Source organism: Bufo bufo, chromosome 4 (genome assembly GCF_905171765.1).
Source record: "Bufo bufo chromosome 4, aBufBuf1.1, whole genome shotgun sequence".
Classification (NCBI taxonomy): Eukaryota; Metazoa; Chordata; class Amphibia; order Anura; family Bufonidae; genus Bufo; species Bufo bufo.
Genome location: NC_053392.1, coordinates 357446145 through 357458149, shown reverse-complemented (window position 1 = coordinate 357458149; position 12005 = coordinate 357446145).

The following is a 12005-nucleotide window of genomic DNA, read 5'->3' as shown; positions in this document are numbered from 1 at the left end:
GCTTGTGCTTCTGTATTTGGTGCGCTGGTGCTTTTCAGAAAGCCGCACCAGCGCACCAAATACAGAAGCACAAGCAGGAGGATCAACATACAGACAGGAGTTCACACTACAGGTATACTGGCAAAGCCATATAAAGACTTACATAACAGTGTATACTCATGTGCTGAATTGTAATAATCTGTGATACCCCTGCATTAATTTCAATATACTTAAAGTCCCAGAGCGCAGTATCATTATATTTATTACAGTGTTAGCACTCTCGGCTGCGAACTCTTGGTCCAGTGATTTTGTCGGTCTCGACTGTCCCATAGACACAGAAAACAAGGGTAATTGGTATACCCAGCTTGTTGCCCGAGCAGCATGCACAAGACCTTCAAGTCCCCACACACTTGCCAACCATGGTCTTCATATTTAAGTTTACGAAGAACCAATTCCAAGTTTTGGTAGGTTTCCTTCAAGTGTACGGAATGACCTACAGGTATGGAAGCGTAAAAACCAGCGTTGTGGAGTAAAACTGCTTTGGAGGCTTCTTTTTGAAGAATCTATAAAAAGACGTCATTGCTCTGAATCATGTTGGATCTTAAATTGACCCATCAGACATCGATGCAATAAACCAACTTGTCTTCCTGGGCGAAGTAAGGAACAAACTCCTATTCACGATGTCTGAACCATGAAGATGACACTCCTGGCAACAAGAAATTCCTGCTTTTCAGCCTTGATCCGAGTAACTCAATGGTATCTTTGGGAAGATTTAAGTCTCTTACCAAATCATTCATCTCCTCCTAAGAAAACAATTTTGGTCTTGTATCATCTTCAAAGTCAGATTCTTCAGGAAATATTAACCCCTTCTACCATTAGAAGCACAGACTCAGGGCTGAGGCTTACACATACAGCATGCTGATGAGTATCCCAGTAGTCAGACATGTCACTCAGAGCAGCACTTGTATTCACCCCCTTTGCAGGTGAGGGGCAGAGATTGTTTACCTGCAAATAGCAACAAAGGGCCAAGAAGAGAACTAAAGGAAAATATATGAGGAAATATAATTTTTTTCCGTAAAACTTGCTTAGCTTTTGTATATATTGCTGACCATCAGATATACAGTGCTATATTTTTTTTTACATAACTCGGACAACCCCTTTAAGTTTTTTGGGCATTTTTTATTTTAAATGCACTTATGTGAACTAATTAATAGTAATTTGGACTTTAAATTTGGTTAAAAACCCATAATCTAAAAAAAATACCTAAAATTAATAAATTTGAAGACAATTTTGCATTTTGTGGCAAATCATGATGTCTAGGAGTTTTTTTCAATATTTTATTTGTTTTTAGCACACCAAAATACATGGAAATTAGATGAAAATAATCAAACAGCTTTTTAGTCGCAGACCTGTGTAATAGGACTTTTTTTTTTTGCGGAACGGAAACACGGACATACAGAAACGGAAAGCACACAGAGTAATTTCCTTTTTTTTGCGGACCCATTGAAATGAATGGTTCCACGTACGGTCCGCCAAAAAAACGGAGTGGACACGGAAAGAAAATACGTTCGTGTGCATTTGCCCTCACTTTGATTTAGAGCACTTACCTTTCTCCACAGCTGCCTATTGCAGCCTAAAAAGGGAGACAACAGCTGCAGCTACGGTTCATTCCCAACATCTCTCCACTCTGGTGCATCAAGTATGAGTCTCTTAGTTAGCTAGAACAGGAACATGATGCAGAGGAAGAAGAGCTGGTCAGATATTAGACACAGAAGGCTCGAATGACACCCATTTAAAAAGATTCAGTCTCATCCTCATTGCTCCGATGCTCAGTATTAGCATACTGAGCGGGAGAAATCCGGCGGGGCACAGTGGGGCATAGGAGGCATATTTTTAAAAATCAAGCAGGGTGGCAGCATCAGCGGGGGGTACTCTGCAAGTACAGGTATATATCACTTTAATAAAATCGCATGAAAGGTCCTCTTTAACCACTTCACATCTGGGCCATTTGCCCCCTTCCTGACCAGGCCTAATTTTGCAAATCTGACATATCTCACTTTATGTGGTAATAACAATCGAACGCTTTTACTTATCCAAGCCATTAAGAGACTGTTTTTTCGTGACACATTGTACTTCATGATAGTCATAAATTTGAGTCAATATATTTCACCTTTATTTATGAAAAAATCCCAAATTTACCAAAAATTTTGAAAAATACGCAATTTTCTAAATTTAAATTTCTCTGCTTTTAAAACAGAAAGTGATACCTCATAAAATATTTATTACTTAACATTCCCTATATGTCTACTTTATGTTGGCATCATTTTGGAAATGTCATTTTATTTTTTTAGGACGTTAGAAGGCTTAGAAGTTTAGAAGCAATTCTTAACATTTTTAAGAAAATTGCCAAAACCCACTTTTTAACGACCAGTTCAGGTCCGAAGTCACTTTGTGGGGCCTACATAGTGGATACCCCCATAAATGACCCCATTGTAGAAACTACACCCCTCAAGTTACTTAAAACCGATTTTACAAACTTTGATAACCCTTTAGGCGTTCCACAAGAATTAAAGGAAAATGGAGATCAAATTTTAAAATTTCACTTTTTTGGCAGAATTTCCATTTTAATCCAATTTTTTCTTTAACACATCGATGGTTAACAGCCAAACAAAACTCAATATTTATTACCCAGATTCTGCGGTTTACAGAAACACCCCACATGTGGTCATAAACTGCTGTATGGGCACACGGCAGGGCGCAGAAGAAAAGGAGCGCCACATGGTTTTTAGATGCCATGTCCCATTTGAAGCCCCCCTGATGCACCCTTACAGTAGAAACTCCCAAGAAGTGACCCCATTTTGGGAACTAGGGGATAAGGTGTCAGTTTTATTGGTACTATTTTTGGGTACATATGATTTTTTGATCATTCATTTTAACACTTTATGGGGCAAGGTGACCTAAAAATTGGTTGTTTTAGCATAGTTTTTATTTATTTATTTTTACAGCGTTCACCTTGAGGTGTTCGATCAAGTGACATTTTTATAGAGCCGATCGTTATGGATGTGGCAATACCTAATATGTATTCTTTTACTTATTTATTTAAGTTTTACACAATAATAGCATTTTTGAAACAAATTTTTTTTATTTTGATGTGTCCATGTTCGGAGAGCTATAATTTTTTTATTTTTTGAGCGATTTTCTTATGTAGGGGCTCATTTTTTCCAGGATGAGGTGACGGTTTTATTGGTACTATGTTGTGGGACATACGCCTTTTTTATCACTTGGTGTTGCACTTTTTGTGATGTAATCTGACAAAAAAGGCTTTTTTTGACACAGTTTTTATTTTAATTTTTTAACGGTGTTCACCCGAGGGGTTAGGTCATGTGATATTTTTATAGAGCTGTTGTTACTGATGCGGCGATACCTAATATGTATACTTTTTTTTATTTCTTTCACTTTAACACAATAATAGCATTTTTGAAACAAAAAAAATTATGTTTTAATGTCTCCATGTTCTGAGAGCTAAATTTTTTTTTATCTTTTGAGCGATTTTCTTATTTAGGGGCTAATTTTTTGCGGAATGAGGTGACGGTTTTATTGGTACCATTTTGTGGGACATATGCCTTTTTGATCACTTGGTGTTGCACTTTTTGTGATGTAAGGTGACAAAAATAGCTTTTTTTGACACAGTTTCTTTTTTTTTTTATGGTGTTTATCGGACTGGGTCGATTATGTAAAATCTTTATAGAGCCGACCATCACGGACGCAGCAATACCAAATATGTCTATTTTATTTTATTTTTTCTATTTTTAACCTTTTTTTTTTTATTCCTTTAACTTGGGGAATTTGTATTTATTTATTTATTTTAACACTTTATTTATTTATTTATTTTTTTGCACTTTTCGTCTTTTGACTCTCTCTCGGGTCAGATCATTTGTCATATGTAGTTTTACCACTCTTTGCACTCCTTGTAGTATTCGGTGTGCCCCCTGTCTCTTGAAATTAACAAAAGCCTGCCATCCACATGTCTGACTAGGAGGCCCCTCTCCGTCCCTCACAAAGTCACCCAACTCCCATTGTCTCTGCTGCCACAAGCAGCAGAAACTGCAGCAGGAAGTTCTGCATTATCAACACGATGGAAACATTTTTACATCTGCCATAACAGGCTAACACACATCAGCAAACAGAGACGTACTGTCTCAATGCCCAGGTCTAGACCTACCTGGACTCTGGCCTTTTTCCAGCACATACCCTGTTCAACTCAGCAGGTGGCATCATGACACCAAAATAGACAAAGTTGTCCTCCGTGTACAAAACATTACTTTTGTCAAAATGTACAAGGCATGGTTCTGTGAGGATTTTCACACGCCTCCATCTGGGGCCAATAGATCAGCCCTTGCTGACAGTGCACCATCATGCCATTCCGCTGTCTGCCTGCCTACTATCATGTTCTGTATTATATGACTGCTGCTGTCATCATGTCACTGCCACTGTCTGTCTGCCTACCATTGTGTCCCATACTGTACGGCTCATGCCGCAAGCATGCCACTGCTACTGTCTTCTTGCCTACCATCATGTTCTGTACTGCATGGCTGCTGGTGCCACCACTGCAGCTGCTACTCCCTACTGCTGATCCCTCTACTGTCACTTCCATTACCCCCTACTGCCACTATCATTACTGCTACACACTCACCACTACTACCATTCCCCTTAAACAACTGCATAAATATCTACTACCTTTTCTGTTCTATGCAGTACTGCTGCCACTAGTAATTCAGCCACATGCAACTATTACCCTAAACTTTACACATACCACACCGTATTGCTGCTGCTACCAATTAAAAGTGAGAATTTTTCCAGGCTTGTTCAGAACAGGCAACTGTTTCTTCTGACAATTAGCACTTGTATGTGTATTAATACTGACAGGCATTCGGCCCCAGTTAACACATCATTTTTGAATACTTGTGCATATCAACCCACTGTTCCTTATGACGTTAACAAGTGTGTGTATAAACAGGGGCAGGGATCTGCCCTCATTAAGGCATGATTTTTTTTTCCCCATAACACCATGTGTGTTTAAACACCATCTGCCCCAGATAAGGTGCAATTTTTTGAAGCTTTCTAAAATGAAAAAGCATAACACATGCAAAGGCTAAGTGAGTTTTTAAATATGCTCTTTGTTAATACCTTCAATCACGCATTTACCCATGATTATATAATGTATGTCAGTATCATTCTGACATTATTTTCTATTGCTGTCATTGTGTTCAAGAGTTTAAAAGTAAAAGTTTGTAAAAATAAAAATGTAAAAAGCGATAACGAAAAGATATAAAATATCTAAGTCCTAGGAGAACTCAGAGTGTCACATACCAATTTCAAGTCAATTCGATAATACTTGATTTGTGTAGAATCGATTTGTACACAAATCAATTTTTATTTTAAAAAAAACACACAATAACACCCATAACAAATTCAAGAAATTTACTCATCTCTAATTTCCAGCAATTGCCAGATGCTCAGACCTGTTTTCCATTTTAATGGTGTGCCCACCAAGGCCTGTCATCACTGAGATGTAGCATAGCTGACTTTAGGTTGACTCTTCTCTACTTCCCGCAATGTTCTGCCTAAGCCTTACAGTATCAGTCTCCATTTTGATTCAGACCACTTGCCTTTATCCACAGCTATCTTTTTCAGCTAACAAGAGGGAGACAAGCAGCTTTAGACCGATCCACCAGAATACCGGAGGATTCTCTGGTGAGCTCAGGCTCTGATACTATAGTGGTCCTCAAAGGTCCAGGAGGAAAAAAACATTTGGAGCTGCCTTTGGAGCCAGTAATTTGATTTAGGGCCTATGGTTGACCCTGAGGTGTTAAAGCTCCTTACATACCTGCTGTAACCTCTGCCCACGCAGGTCACCCTCCTGCAAAGGAATGAGCAGCTCCAATAGTGTCTGGTGTTCTTACAGAAGAGCCATCATTGTGATATCACGGAATGCTGTGATGTCATGCACTCATTTGCATAAGCAGCTGCCAAGCTGCTGTCTTTTAAACTGCAAAAAAATCCCTATGATTGCCTCCCAGAATTAAAACTTCCTCCAAGAAGTTGCCTCCCAGAAAAAAAGCTCACAATCAGCTATTAGCTACTAGATGGGCGTCTGTAATAAAGTGGCGGTACATTGCACTTTTTTATCTATCTATGTAACTATTCATCAATATATCTCATAGTCTTCTGTCTTTATTTTATCTGACATATCTATCCTTCTCCTATCTATCTATCTATTCCTAATAATAAATTCCCCTAGTACAGTGGTGGCGATCCTATGGCACTCAGAGCCTACTCTGTGGGCAACCGCAACCTGGAAAAGGTCTAAGGCGTACCAATATGCCCTAGACTCTTCCTGCCATTCATCAGCACAGGATGCAATATGAATGGCACAGGCAGCTCATTGAATGTAGGCAGGCCATTATAGCTAAATGATAAAGTACATGGATGAAATAGTGTATTGGACTGTAGTATTCAGGTTAAATTGCTATGTTGGCACTTTGCAATAAATAAGTGGATTTTGGGTTGCAGTTTGGGCACTCAGTCTATAACAGGTTTGCCATCACTGCCCTAGTGTGTCCTCTGAGTATAGAGAAAGGTGGTAACCTCCTGCCATACCAGCTGTAGTAGAATGAAATAAAACTGGTGACTGTGGGAAGGGGCAACGCGTTTCAGAGGCGGTCTTCCACCTTCATCACGCCAACAAACAATGGCTCCATTATTCCAGTTTTATAGCATGAACAGGAAATGGAAGCCAGTTGAAAAAAATACAAGACAGGAAATGAATCAAAATGAATGAACAAAACATGCGTGACATATCATGTGAGACTGTGTGATGTGGAAGGATAATGTGATCTATAGGGTGATGACTTTGTGTAGTGAACATGCCTGCAAGATAAATAACTCTTAAGAAAGCTCAACCATGAGTGAAATGAAGTAAGAAAATAGATTACCGTGATAAAGAATGAGAAAACGTTATAGCTGTTTCATCAATATATTCGTAAATGACACATAAAGTATAGGGTATTTGTATACCGCTAAATCTGACATCATATATACTTCATATCTATATTTTTCATTTCACTACTGGTCTCCCATTTCCTTTCTTGTCCACAATGCTGCTTCACATTTGAGTAGTTCTCTATTTCTTTGTTACGATCCACTGTCACACAATTATCTTTCTGACCTCATTTATCCAATGCTGTTATAATGTTAGGGTTACTTGTTTTGATGCAAAAGCAAACGTGTAAACGACAAAATATATAACTGAACACTTCACATACTGGTTTTGTTCTTTTTTGGTGGTATTATTTTTAGTGTTTTTGTTATTGTTCAAGAAAGATTGGGAATTAGTGTTAGGGTACTTTCACACGATATAAGGTCATGGCGATTTGCGAGGTCGGTGGATTGTATTAACAGGGCGCGGGCGAAGCTGAACAAGGAAGTCGGGCGTTTTGTTCGTCGTCAGGGTGGCTTTGTGGTGCGGCATAGGGAATTGGAGGCTGCCTCACCTCAATTCTTGAGGGCCGATGGTGTGCATTTGAATGACGTGGGTACGGATATGTGGGCCTTAGGGATCCAAGAGGGCTTGGAAACAGCCCTGAGGGTGTGGCAGGACGTCCATAGGTGAGGTGTCACCTATGTTCGTTTGTGGCAGGTTAATGGAGGGTCCAGGAAGGCAAGTGTTAGGCAATGGTAGTCATTGCCATATTTGTGCGAGGGGAGGTGGGGCTATGTATGGTTAAAAGGCAGCAGCCCTTACCTGCTGCATGGTCGACGTCATTTCTGGGGTCGACATTCAGTCCAGCACTTCCAGGTTATTCGGCTCCACAGGTCGGCGTTCGGGCGTCTTGCGTGGTAGAGCTGTTCACTTCGACATCAAAGTAAGATGGGGGCTGTTCTATGGGACCCACCGGGGTCTCCGGTCGTGCGGCACGCCGAGTACAATGGTAGGGGAGGGCAGCGGGATGCAGCATTGTTCCTCATGGCGGCGGTGGCACTCACAAACAAGCTGGCTGCTGACGTCAGCTGGTGACTGGGCGCTGCCGATTGGGCCTGTGAGCGCCCTCTGCCGCACACAGCACTACCTAGTTGTCACTTATATGATAAGTTGCCTATGTTTTCATAGCACAGAGTTTATATTTTTTGCACTGTGATGGTAATATGGTCCAAGACAAAAAATTTTAGTCTGTTTATAAATATATTCTTATAAAGCATTCCGTGGCTGTTTGTCGTAGACATTAGGCATTAGTACGTGAACTTACCTGGCTGCAGCGTAATTTGTCCATCACGGGGGGCAGACTTCTGGGGACACCTGACCGTGGCAGTCTGCGGTCACGATGGGTGTGTAGGCGGCGGTATGAAGCCACGCGCTCCTGATGGCAGCAGGGGTACTCGCATGCCCGCCGGCTATCAGGCATCAGCATATGCTGCTGCGGTCGGCGTGGGGTGCGGACGCCCTCTGCTGGTCACAAACATTATAGCAGCTGGTGGCTTCACTGAGGTTGTCATAGGGTGCTGTTGTCTGCCCTATATGCATGGGTTAGCTGCTAGTTGCATGTGTGTGGTGCTACTTTCCATGTTCTGTTGAATTACTTTTGTCGTAAAAAATAAATAAAAAAAAGATATATATATATATTTTTATGTCTTCACAGTTACGTGTCACGTTGTTGTGACACTACAGGCAAATAGGTGGGTTAGATAAGGTAGGTATATCAGTGCACGGACTACGGTATGCATAACGGTCACTTAGGCTCATTTACCCGTCACGTTCTGGGGATTGGTGGGGGTGTGACCACATAACGGTCCCTACTACCCCCAGGCCTATTGGCGGGGGGGGAGAAAAAAATAAAAAAAAGCCCTGTCACGACTACAGGCACATTACTGGTATGTCTGTCACGACCTCAGACTCACAGATAAGTCCTGTCACGACTACAGGCATTCTATTAACGCGTCTGTCACATCCACAGACTTGGCATAAAGTCCTGTCACGACTACAGGCATTTTATTTAACACGTCTGTCACGTCCACAGACTCGAAATCAAGTCCTGTCACGACTAAAGGCAGTCTTGGCAACACGTCTGTCACGTCCACAGACTCGGCATAAAGTCCTGTCACGACTACAGGCACACCATCTGCTCATCGGTCACTTCTACAGACCCGTAACGAAGTCCTGTCACGACCACAGGCGCACAAATCATGTCATTACATTGTACATTCAGTGCCATGCCCACAGGCACAGCCAGGTCATGTCTGTAACGACTACAGACTCGACACCAAGTCCTGTCACGTCTTCAGGCATGTCAGGTACGGACACGGCTAGACGACCACTACGGTCAGGTCACAGATTAAAGCCCAAGTCATGTGGTAGGCAACAATATACAGTAAGGGCCGCCATAGCAAATCGTTCAAGTTTGTGGGGATCCACTGGTGGTCACGGCTGCCGGGCACATGGGCGTTATGTTTGCAGGTCATAGTTCGGGTTAGGGGGGTACTAATTGCTCTCATTTACTGGCCGGTAGGAAGATGTCGCAAGCGTGGTTAACGTGGAACGGCTCGCTGGGTTCTTGTCTGCCCATCCAGATCCAGAGTGGGTGCAGTTTGTGGTCAACGGTTTGATCAGCGGCTACCACACTGGTCTTCTCGCCCTCCCACAGACCACATACGAGTGCGGGAATTTGTAGTCAGCATCCAGAGACCCGGAGGCAGTTACACAACTAATCAGAACAGAGTTAGACAGGGGTTATATAATAGGTCCTTTCAGCCAACCTCCCTTTGCATGCTAGAGGATCAATCCAGTAGGCATTGTGACTGGGAAGTTCTCAAATAAAAAACGGTTAATTTATGACTTGTCGGCCCCGTATTCATTACAGATACCAAGCTTGAACTCGTTAATTCCTTCAGAGGAATTCCCCATGAGATACGCATCCATAGACGAAGCTATCCAGGTCATAATTAAATTAGGGAAGGGTACTTGGTTGTCAAAAGCAGATATTACTGACGCATTCAAGTTACTGCCCATCCAACCAGACTTATGGCAGTGGCACGGCATGAAATGGCAGGGATTATATTATTTTGCTAACAAATTGACTTTCGAGTCTAAATCCAGCCCCTGGTTATTTGACCAGTTTGCCAGCGCCCTCCATTAGGTCTTGTCCAATACCTTCAGGGTGAATCATGTTATCCATTACCTGGACGACTTTCTCCTGTTAGAATCCCCAAATCAGGAGCCTCAAGATTTACAGGTCCTGTGTACTGCATTTGAAGACCTCAAAGTTCCCATGGCCCCACACAAGGTCGAAGGCCCTAGCACAGGGATTACGTTTCTAGGCATACACCTAGACACAGTAGACATGCAAGCCAGTCTTCCACAGGACAAGTTGGCCAGAATCAAGGCAGTCTTTCACAGGCTAGCCCAAGTGAGGGTCACCACCAAGGCAGATCTTCAGTCACTTCTCGGCATGCTGAATTTTGCAATGCGGATCATTCCGCAGGGCAGATCATTTATTTTGAGACTGCTGGTGCTCCTCCCTCAAGCACCATGCCAAGATAGCCTAGTTCACCTGGATCAGGATGCCATTTCTGATTTACTGATGTGGGACAACTTCCTCTCCCAGTGGAATGGAGTCTCCTTGTTCATTCCAGTGGCATCCAATCTTTCGCCAGTAGTCCATACAGACGCCTCTCCCACTGCCGGCTTCGCAGCCATACATGGCACCCATTGGTTTACTGACCCATGACCAGCAGAAATTACCAGCATACCTGGGTTTTCCAGGAGCTCCTCACTGTTCGAAATCTATCCCATAGTAGGGGCAGCTGTGATATGGGGTGAACGGTGGAGAAACCAGACGGTGTTATTTCTAACCGATAATGCGGCACTCGCAGACATTCTGATGAAGGGGAGGTCAGGATCCAGGCACATAATGGCTTTCGTGCGGAAGCTCGTGTGGCTATCGTTGCACTTTAACTTCAATTTCATTTGCTCACACATTAGTGGGCTACGTAATGTCGCAGCCGATGCACTGTCCCGCTTTAATTTTCCGCTCTTTTTTCAGGTTTTCCCGGAGGCAGACTGATGGGATATATGTGACTCCATTTTGTCTCATTTAGCCACGTGTATTACATTTGGTTAGTGCACTACAAAACCTCCCTTCCCCCTATGGAATGTGAGACACTTCCTTAAACTGTTTCATGAAATCCATACATGTTGAAAGTATGAACAGCCTTCTAGCCATAAAAGGACATCTGACTCAAGTGTCTGCTAGCCTATGTGTATATACCTGATTGGTCAAATGCTGTTACTAGGAGTCAGCTATGATGTTAATGCAGAGCTTATGTGTGACCATACTATTGGTCAAATACTAATGCTAACATATGATTGGATGTAAATGAAGCTCAACCCCCTCTATTAAAACTGTTTGCCAGCTGTGAATAAACCAGAATGGATTGGAAATAGACATGTGTTCATGTGGTCTATCTTCTTCATTCTCCCGGTACCGGTAAGGCTTAATTCAAGCTGGCCACTGAAATCATGTGTTAAGGGACACACCGTTAGGGAAGAGAATAAGATATTCCTTACAGATCTGGGGACTCAGTCCGGGATTGGGAGGGTCAACTCTTCTGGTCTACCGTGAAAGACATCAATTTTTGTCCGCCTTGGACCTGGGAGCAATGACCAAAAATCCCATTCAAGTAAGTCGAACCATCTATTTATGATTTCAGTGGATTGCGATGTCTGGGACACGCGCAAAAGCTCAGGGAGCTTGTTGATTTTAAGCGGCTCATATCATAGGGTCCATATCGTTAGGTAAAAATGTTGATTATAAGAGGCTTAGTAAGTCCGTATCGTTAAGAGATAGTGCACTATATAAGGATATCTGTTCCGGGAACAGAAGGATACAAGCTTGAATTAACTCTTATGTATATATAGTATAAGTATTTTAGAAGTATTAAGATTATCTGTCTGTGTGAGATGTTGGCCGGGT